The sequence below is a fragment of the Myotis myotis genome, unplaced genomic scaffold (genome assembly GCF_014108235.1).
Source record: "Myotis myotis isolate mMyoMyo1 unplaced genomic scaffold, mMyoMyo1.p scaffold_m19_p_1, whole genome shotgun sequence".
NCBI classification, from domain to species: Eukaryota; Metazoa; Chordata; class Mammalia; order Chiroptera; family Vespertilionidae; genus Myotis; species Myotis myotis.
The window spans coordinates 33,541,631-33,552,962 of NW_023416313.1; positions in this window are offsets into that span (position 1 = coordinate 33,541,631).

Below are 11,332 nucleotides of genomic sequence, written 5' to 3' on the forward strand. Positions count from 1 at the left end.
CTGAGAAATGCATTACTAAGCAAATTTTTTTATTGTGCAATCATGGAGTGTATTTATACAAACCTAGGTGGTATAAAGTCCACTATGCACCTAGGCTATATAGTATTGCCTGCTGCTCTTAGACTACAAGCCTGTACAGCACATTACTATGCAAAACAACATGAGATTACATCAAGTGCAAGAGAAAATGATGCAATCAAGAAACACGGTAGACACAAGATGTAGCATACTTATAAGTAGGGAGAGTACAGTCTAAAATAACTATGAAACGTATAGTCAATACATAAACCAGTCATTTATTATCATTACCAAGTATCCTGTAGTGTGCATAGTTGTATGTGTATATCTTCATATGCTTGGCAACGCGGAATGTTACCCCAGCATCACCTCAAACACATGAGTAATGCATGGCTTTTTGACATTACGACTTCACAGCATGACTACAACGTCACTAGGTGATAGGGATTTTTCAGCTCCATTATAATGTTACTGGACCACCCTCATCTATGCAGTCTATCATTGACCAACACCTCATTATGCCGTGCATGTCTGTGTACACTACAATAACAGCAGCTACATCTGAGGTAGGGAATGGGATAAAGGGGGTCAAATGAGCCTTTAACTTAATCTGTAATGTTCAATTTTCAGAATTTACAATGAAAATGTGTTTGTGTATAGCAGGTCCTCGCGTGATGTCATTTCGTTCAATGTGGTTTCATTATAACATTTCTTGAGAAAAAAAGAATCGATTTTGCTCAGTGGATAGAGCATCAGCCTGCGTACTGAAGGATCCTGGGTTCGATTCTGGTCCAGGGCATATGCCTGGGGTGCAGGCTCAATCCCCAGTAAGGATGTGCAGGAGGCAGCCAATCAATGATTCTCATAATTGATGTTTTTATCTTTCTCCCTCTCCCTTACTCTCCGAAATAAATAAAAATATTTAAAAAGAAATAAAAAATGGAATCAAAAGCTTAAACAAATAAATAAAAAAAAGAATCGATTCCCAGCCAAAGCCACTGTGTGTGTGGAACATGCATATTCTCCTATGTCTGCATGGGCTTTCTCCCTGGGGACTCGGGTTTCTAAGCCCTTTCCCAAAGCTGCTCACGTGAGGTGAGCTGGCGTGTCTACACTATCCCAGTCTGTGTGGGTGGCCCTGCGATGGAAGGGCACCCTGTCCAGGGTTGGTTCCCACCTTGTGCCCTGAGCTTCAGGGATAGGCTCCAGACACCTGCCACCCTAAACTGGAATAAATGGGTGGGGAAATAATAATTTTACTTGCTTTTATTAATATTTTTGAAATATATGTATAGATCACATTTATTTCAATGTTTAATATTAGAAGTGTTGGGGATCTTTATTAAGAAATTTGATGATGTTTTTGTGACCAGAAATCTACCATAAGAACTTTACTCTTATTTATATCCATTAGTCTGTGGTAAAATTGGTTTTGTTATATGTCATTTCACTTAAAGCTGTACTTTCCAAGAACCTATTGATGATGTTAAGTGAGGACTTACTGTATTTCTTATGCTATTAACATAAACAGTATTTTTAAGAAAAAGAAGCTCTTAAGGAGGCAGGTACAAACCCACGTGGGCTGTGCTCACCAAGGCAATTCCATGATGTAATCATGGTTTACTTCTTTGGTACTTTCCCTCTGAAAGAAGCCACATTTAGCAAAGAGTTCCAACTCTTGCTCACCTGTGTTTAATTTCCTTATAAATTTCTCCTGGTTGTTTAGTAAAGAAGTCTTCATATCTCAAGAAAGAAAAGAAGGGGGGAAGAGGAAGAGAGGGAGCAGGAGAGGAGGGGGAAGAAGAGGAGCATGAGGAAAGTAAGATGGGGAAAACTAGAGCGAACCATACTCACCCCTGTACCCTGTGAGAATAAAGGGCTCCTGCCTTGGAATCCTGCCCTGCCATTGACCAGCTGAGTGAACTTGAGCACATGTTTTCATTTTCCGACTCTCGGTTTTCTCTTCTGCAGATGAGAGCATCAGTAAGAAAGCCTAGGTAAGCGGTCTAGCCTGGCGTCTGGTGCATAGTAGGGAGTAAGGAAATAGTGCTTCCGAAGGGCTACTGGGAGCTGAGGCCATGTGGGCAGGTGCTGGCCCTTCTACATTGGAATATGATTAATCCATCTGTTGGAGGCCGGCCAAGTCCTCCCATCTGTTATTTGACAAACAGAAGGAGGGAAGGAGATTTCATCAGCGAACCTGAACCTGAGATCTGCAGAAATCCAGGCATAAGACTCCTCCGTCCCTTAGGTTATCGTCATCCCTGGACTTTCCATTTGCAGCACTCGATAATTTACGAAGCACTTTCCTTTCCATTCCCTCATGCGATTCTCACAACAACTTGGTTAGGTTATCAGGGCAGAGAGTATCTGCATTTCCAGAGGAGGAGGAAATGAAGATTCGGGGAAGCTAAGTGACTTGCCATGGTCTCTTAGGAGGAGGGCAGGGATTTAAACTCAGTTTTGTGTGCTTATAAAGCGGGTGCAGTGGGGCCTTGACTTATGAGTTTAATTCGTTCCGTGACGGAGCTCGTAACTAAAATTACTCGTATGTCAAATCAAAAAGTGAACGAGTGAGACACGTGATGCTGGGCTGATGTTGTGGCGTTCACCATGACGTTCGCTGCGCCAACTAGCGGTGGGGTATCTGAAGCTGACTCGTAACCCAAATTTTAGCTCGCAACTCAAAGCAAAAAATCGGCCGAGAGACGGCTCGTATCTCGAAAAACTCGTTAGTCGGGACACTCGTAAGTCAAGGCCCCACTGTACTATTTTCACTGCACCTCTGTACATCACTATTGCCCACTCAATAACATGAGCAATGAGTGCAGAAAGAGTGGGCAAGGGAGAGTGTGGGGGGGTAGGAGGGGAGCCTAAAGGACAATCATTTCTTCATTGTCTCCCACTACCAGTTTACCGCACATCACTATCTACTTTGAGCGACTTCGTAGAAAAGACAGCAGACACCAGCTTTCTTTGTGGGAAAACTCCCTGTCAGTTCAACCTTGCGTATAATCCAAAACCATCATGCTTAGATCTCCCGTATCTGCTTTGAGATACCATTCATGCCAAGCCATTGTCTGTCTTTCTCCTTGATAAAGTTTTTCCCTCTTTCTGCAAGTCTCCACTCTTTATCCAAACATATGACACAGGGAAGAAGTTATACTCCATATTTGTTTGGGCACCTCTGTGTCCTTGGAGGATATTCTGAGATTATGTTCCATCATGAATGGTTTATTTTGCCCCCAGATGCCCTTTTAGTGTCAGAAGCAGACTGTCCCTTAATCTTTGGGGGATCAAAATAGATTTTCCTTCTCCTTATGTGTGAAGTGAACTGTGACCACTTGGCCTAGATGGCTTTGTTCCCAGCCAACAAAAAAAGAGGAATTTGATGAGGAAAAGGCATTTGGGCTGGTTTTCAAGAATCCAGTGAAAAGTTTTAAGATTTGTGTGTTCTCAGATGCAGTCGCATACCATCAAAGATAAAAAAAAAAAAAAAAAAAAAAAAAAGGAAGAAAAGGAGGACAAGGAAGGTGAGAAAAGAGAAAGAGAAGAAAGGAAGAGGAAGGGAAGGGAAGGGAAGGGAAGGGAAGGGAAGGGAAGGGAAGGGAAGGGAAGGGAAGGGAAGGGAAGGGAAGGGAAGGGAAGGGAAGGGAAGGGAAGGGAAGGGAAGGGAAGGGAAGGGAAGGGAAGGGAAGGGGAAGGGAAGGGAAGGGAAGGGAAGGGAAGGGAAGGGAAGGGAAGGGAAGGGAAAAGAACTCCTTTTATATCAGAAAATGTTGACATTTTAAAAACAATGTATTTTGCCCTAGCTGGTTTGGCTCAGTGGATAGAGCGTCTGCCTGTGAACTGAAGGGTCCCAGGTCCCAGTATGATTCTGGTCAAGGGCACATGACTGGGTTGCAGGCTTGATCCCTATAGTAGGGGGCGTGCAGGAAGCAGTCAATCAATTATTCTCTCTCATCATTGATGTGTCTGTCTCTCTCTTCCTCTCCCTTAATCTCTGAAATCAATAAAAATATATTTATAAATAAATTAATTAAATAATTAAATAAAAAATAAAAACAATGTATTTTTTCCGCTGGTGCTGACCATCCAAATCAGGACCTATAAAAGTCAGCCTGGAGTCACGTTTCCGCAATGTCTCTGCTTCAATAATATGCTAAAGTAGTTATAAATCCTTTGTCTGAAACAGGGGAAGGAAAGACAAATTTTTCATCCAGGCGACTTGGATAAGATAGGGAGCCAAATACCATAATGTCTTCATAAGCCCTTCAACAAGATTACTTAAGAGACTAGTTTTCACTGCCAAAGCAAAGTAGAGAGCTAAAGCAGTTTGCTGCATAAATTAGATGAAGTTGGCCCAATGTCATTTTAAAAAATTGAGAATTTGGGGAGTTGGGGAAGTAGACTGTCTTTGCCTGGGGAGTAGCCTCAGTCTTCTGCTCCATTTATCAATGGATATCAAGTTCCTTTAAAAACTAAAATAAGCAGGTAGGGATAGCTTCTTGATATTTCTGTTTTATTGTTCTACAAAATTAACCTTGAGTATTAACTATGTGCTAGAGACTTTATATATCATCTCATTTAATTCTCATGACACATCCTCAGAGGAAAAAATAACCCTTATTTTTATTTGAAGAAACAATCCAGGAGAGATTTACGAAACTACTCCAGATAATAGTGGTTAGCAGGAGAAAAAAGAAAAAAAAAGGATTTGAACTCAATTCTATCTCTCTCTCTCATACACACGCACCATTTTGTATTGTATGCATCAAAAAGGAAGCACATAAAAACTGCTGGGGCCCTGGCCGGTTTGGCTCAGTGGATAGAGCGTTAGCCTGCGGACTCAAGGGTCCCAGGTTTGATTCCAGTCAAGGGCATGTACCTTGGTTGCAGGCACATCCCCATTAGGGGGTGTGCAGGAGGCAGCTGATCGATGTTTCCCTCTCATCAATGTTTCTAACTCTCTATCCCTCTCTTTCCTCTCTGTAAAAAATCAATAAAATATATTTTTAAAAAAACAGCTGGGAAATCCATGTGTGATACAATATAATGAATGTACTTTTACAATGGTTATGGGCAAGGAATCTGTTATGCAAGTTGTCATGAAATCATGTCATTTATTCAGCCTATACTTCCATGAAAAATATTCCCATTTCACTCTGTTTTCATAGATGTACAAAATGCAATGTAGGTGACTTGGCTTAGGATGTCACTAGTCAAATGAGAGCTCAGACCAAAAGTACCTAAGCTTTGGGCTCTCTGGCCTTGTTTAAAACATGTTATGGCTTATCATTATAAAAGACAACCCTGCCCTAGCAGTTTGGCTCAGTGGATAGAGCGTGGGCCTTTGGACCAAAGGGTCCCAGGATCACTTCCAGTCAAGGGCAGGCTCCTCCACACCCAGGCCCTGGCCGAGCTCCTGCAGGAGGCAACCAATCAGTGTGTTTCTCTCACATCGAGGCTTCTCTCTGTCTTTCCCTCTCTCTTCACTCTCTCTAAAAATCAGTGGAAAAATATCCTTGGGTGAGGGTTAACAAAAAAATAAAAATTATAAAAAATATAAGCCAACCTCCCCTCCATTATGGATATTCTACATAGATATCATAGATCATAGTTTTTGTTGACTATTTTGTTGACTGACCAGCAAATTTTGCTTAAAGCCAAGGAAGGGAGCTTCATCAGTATATTGTAATAGTTATGGGAATGAACTTAAGGGTCCAACAGACTGGATGTGAATTCCCACTCTACCTCTTAATGGTCATGCGCCCAGGACAAGTTCTTTAATATCTCAAGCATCCTTTTCCTCACTTGAAATGTGGGGATAATAAAAGTATCTCCTCGCCCGTTTACTGTGATGGTAAGTGAACACATGCAAATGCCTTGTTCGTGATTCCTGACCTATTTTAGTTATCAGTAGAGGCACACTCTGACAAAAGAAATCATCTCAAGCTTTTTAAAATGTGGTTAGTGCTCACACCTTAAAGCTACGCAGAGTATTAAAATTATTCCTCCAGAAACCATAAACTGTAAGGAATAGTATGCCTGGGGGAGAGACAAAATTACAGAGTTGAAACTGAGGTTTATTTTTATATTCATTTCTTTCAGAGAATTCAACACATAAACCACCAATACAAAGTGCCAGTCATAAAACAATGTCTCACAAAGTTATTTGAATCTGATATACACTGGTCAGCAATTTTCCTGTTTCCACTTTTGCTCTGTTGAATAACTAGTCACTATCCTGTGTCTAAAATTATTATATAATCAGAGATCAATATGTATAGCTTCTCCCTCCAAAAGTGGATAACAATGACTTTGTTCCTTCTATAATTTAATAATAATAATTTTGTTGGGCTTTAGTTATTGAACAAACGTACAGAGAATATAATATACTTGACATTATTACATCCTGTAAGCATAAATTAAGGGAGGAATGAATTAAGAAAAGGAACTAAATGAATAAAAAATAATGTTAAGTGGCCTTTTGTACTGCTCTCACCCAAGCAAAAAAATAATAAATTTTCAAGGATGAAACAAAGAACATTAGCGCCACCTGGAGGCAGGAGTCTATTTGAAATGTAAGCTATGAATTGGAGAATGTTATTAGCACTGAAATGAGCTGCAAAGATGGTCTAGCCCTGTATAAGTCGTAGGTAGCACACATGTGACTACTGAGTATTTAAAATGTGGTTAGTCCAGATGGAAATGTGTGGCAAGTGTAAAACATACCAGATTTCAAAGGCCTAATATGAAAAAAAATAATGTAAAACATCTTATTCATAATTTTTACATTGACGACGTATTAAAATAATATTTTTATTATGAAGTTACATAAAATATATTATCACAATTATTCTTAACTTTTTATCTTGATCTTTTCAATGTGGCTTTTGGAAGTTTATAATTACATGTGCAGCTCATATTATCTTCCTATTGGGCAATGCTGATCTCGCCCTTGTCAGTCACAATGTGGGCCATGGACAAGCAGCATGGGTTGCATTCACCACCTGAGAGCTTGTTAGAAATGCAGAATCTCAGGCCCATCTCCAACCTACTGGATAAGAAACTGCATTTTAACAAAATCCCCAGGTGACTGACATGTATATTAAGTTTGAGATTTGTTGTGTAATCCAACCGCCTCTTTTAACAAATGAATAAACTGAGGCCCAGGGTGGTAACCTGGCTTGTTCATGGTTATCTGGTTGGTTGCCCTAAAGCCTGATTCCCCAGTGGTCTTGAAACTTCCACATACCCCACCCTCTACTGCAGACCCTTCCATCTCGTAGAGTAAAAATAAAACAGACTGCTGCTTCACTAGCAAGGAAATAAAACATACTATTGTAAATAGATAAGAAAATAGTGTCCTCAGGGATACTTATTACAGAATTCTAGGGTATTCCTTAGCACTTGTGCAACCAAGTTACTCCACAAGAATGGAGAAAACCTGTGTTTTCTAAACTATTCCTACAAATAACCTCCTTGGGTGGTTAAAAAAAAAAAAAAAAAAAAAAGGCAGGGTTTGATTCCTGGAATCAATAATGTGTCAGTTGCTGAGTCAGTAAAAACAATTTAGAGACTGATTCCTTTAGGATAAGTAAGAAGGTGAAAGAAGGAATTTCAGTTTTGTAACTCAGCTCCTTGTGGGTGGGTCTGAGTCATTCTTTGAAAGTCCAGCTCCTCACAATCCGTTTAGCACATGGAAGGCTTTGAATAAGTGTGTTGAATGCACAGATTAGTTTCCATAGATTAGGTCCTAAACCTCAGGAAATGTTCCCTCCTTTACATTGTGTGGTAACAATGTAAAGAAATTCAGGAAAACACTTAAGTACTTAACGCTAGCTAAAATTAGCACTACTTTTAGGTTAAAATTTCTTTGGAATTAAGCACATTATTAAGAAAAATTTCAAATAGATACTAATTTTGCTCATTAAAATAAAATCCATCACATAGAAAGAGGAGGTTCCAGGTAAATTAATATTGACAAGTAATTCCAAGGAGTAGAGGTTGTTAAAATAGTTTCACTCATTTTTGTAAAGATTTTTACTAAGACAGATTAATCAAGCCTAATCAATTTCCAGTACACTGTACATATGGCCCAAATGTTTTCTCTCATAAAAGATCTCTTTTTTGTGTGCCAACTGAAAAATGTAGATTTAACGTAGGAAATGAATTTCTGTGTTATATGAATTGAATATACTAAGTAGACTAGGAAGCGCATTATTGGAATTATTTTTTCAAATGATGTAAGTCATATAGGAAGGAAAGTTTAACTCCCACTCTCTTCCTTTCAATTGTCCTATTTCCTCATGTTTTATCCATTACTCATTTCAGGTTTTGTTATTAACCTAAATAAAATAATAGGACATCAATCCTGCTTGTCATATGTAATAATGAACAATGACTGTTGCACATAATTATTAGAATGGTAAATAATAAAAATAATAGGCCAGAATATTAACTTATATATCATTAATTTGGCAATGACATTATGTACTGCCTTACAACATTTCTTCTACTGATATCTTAAGTAGATATGGAATGACTCATTCATTCATTCAACATTTGTTGAGCACCTATATGCCAGGCACTGACAAAGCTACTAGAAAAACGATAACCAATAAACCAATTCCTGCCCTCCTGGCACATTTATTCTCATGGAAGAAGCAAACAATAAACACATAAATGATGAAATATATGGTACATCCAGTTCTTTTTTAAAAAATATATTTTATTGATTTTTTACAGAGAGGAGGGGAGAGGGATAGAGAGTTAGAAACATCGATGAGAGAGAAACATCGATCAGCTGCCTCCTGCACACTCCCCACTGGGGATGTGCCCACAATCAAGGTACATGCCCTTGGTCAGAATCGAACCTGGGACCCTTCAGTACGTAGGCCGATGCTCTATCCACTGAGCAAACCGGTTAGGGCGGTACATCCGGTGCTGATGAGTGATGTGGAGAATATTAAGGAAGGAAATGCAAAGGAAGGCAAGACGATTTTATATAGGGTGGTCTCTCTTCATTTTGAGTGGGAACCTGGACAAAAGCAAGGGAGGAGGCCATGCAGATATCTGGGAGAGGGCTGCCTGGTCAAATGGAACGAAAGTACACAGGCCCTAAGGCAGGGGCATGCTTAGCAGCTTGAAGAACAACACAGAGGCCAGTGTGCATGTGGGAAGAGGAGTGAACACAGGCAAGAGCAGGAGATGAAGTCAGAGAGGTAGAGGGGCCAGACCAGATAGGACCATGTACAACTTCGAATGTGCCTTTCAATACAAGGAAAAGCCACTAGAGGGTCTAGCAGAGACGTGACATGATCTGACTTCTCCTTTAGAAGGAATCACTATATCAGGTAGCTGCTGTGTTGGAAACAGACCATAGGGACCAAGGCAGAAGCAGGAGTTAGAAAGTTATAATAATCAAGGCAGGAAATGGTGACTTGGACCAGGATGATATGTTGGAGATAATGAAATGGCATCAAATTTAGACATATTTTGAAGGTAAAAGTAGCAGGATTTGCAGGTGGATTAGAAGTAGTGTCCGGGAAGACTTCGAGTTTTTTGAGCCATGGAGATATCAGTTCCTGGTGAAACTGAGACATGAGTAGATTTGGTTGAAGGGGGGAGCAAGAGAGGAAAGATCTGAGATTTCTCTTAGAGATGAATTTAAGATGGTTTTAAAATATTCATTCTTGAAAAAGTAGATAGACTAGGACAGAGCTCAAGGGAAAGGTTGAGGTTGGCATCCTTATCTCAGTCCTTGAGACAAGAGATCACATGAGTGGAAATGGAGCCGGAAGGAGTTCAGGACAAGACTTGGAGTACACAACACTGAAAGCGGCTGATGGTGGTTCAACTGTTCGGATGCTTAGCATTGTCATCCCCCAACCAAAACGTTAGTTCCCTGAGGCCATCCAGCCCAGGCTACACGGTCCGCATTATACCCTTTGCCTACGGTGGGTGTTCAATAAATATTGGGTAAATTAGGGAGTAGAGACATTACTTAGCACCAAGCAGTGTTTGGAGGGATTACCAAGATAAAGAAGAAGTGTGGAATGGCCATATCTGGCATCTTTTCCAGGCCCCTTCACTCCTCCCTGTGAGAGAGAGAAGGACTCACGTGCTTGTTGAATTCGGGAAACAAAACTGAGCCTGGGAGGCTCAGCAGATTCCGGGCTCTAGCTTTTTCCAGAGGACAGGTCTGACGTTCCAAGTAAGATTGCCATTGGGGCACTAGGAGAGGAAGAGAGGAGTATAAATTATCCCCCTTCAAATCTCAGTGTGTTGTTATATGGTCTTTTATGACTGCTTTCTTTTACTTGTACTGTTTTCCGTAAGGTTCATCCATATTGCAGCATGCATTAGTCCTTCATTCCCTCTTATGGCCAAATATTTTCCATTGTGAGGATATACCACATTTTGATTTTAGACATTTGAATTGTATCCACTTTTGGCTATTATGAATAACTAGAGTCCCGGTGCATGAAATTTGTGCAGGGGCGGGGGGGGGGGGGGTGAGAGGGTGTCCCTCAGCCCAGCCTGCACCCTCTCCAATCTGGGACCCTCTCACAATCTGGGACTGCTGGCTCCCAACCGCACCTGCCTGCCAGCCTGGTTGCCCCTAACTGCTTCGGTCTGCCAGCCTGATCACCCCCTAACCACTTCCCTGCCAGCCTGATTGACACCTAACTGCTCCCCTGCCAGCCCGATCACTCCCAACTGCCCTCCCTTGACTGCCCGCCCATTAACCCCTAACAACCCTTCCCTCTGGCCTGATCGCCCACAACTACCCTTCCCTGCAGGCCATCTTCTGGCTGTGGGCATGGCCATCTTTGAGGGTGGGGCAGTCAATTAGCATATACCCTCTTTATTAGATAGGATGCTGCTATGAACATCCATGGTCAGGCTTGTCTATAGACATATGTGGTTCTATACCTGAGAGTGAAATTATTAAATGGTACCAGTAGGTTTAGCTTTTTGAGGAAATTCCTATTCTTCCCGATGGATGCTCCATTTTATATTCCAACCAGAGATATGTGAAGGTTCTGATTTCTCCACAACATTTGTTATTGCCTATATCCATCCTACTGGCTGTGAAGTTGTCACTCATTGAAACATAGATTTTCACTTTTCGGATGGATAATGTTTAAGACTTTCTGATGTGCCTATTGACCATTTGTATAGTTTTCTTTATTACTTCCACACAGACTGGCTTGGCTCCTATTTTAATTGTACTGGATCGTTTCTATTTCTTCCATTGAAAATAAAGCGGCGATGAAGACTTGCAGGAACGTGGTCTAGTTAGTTT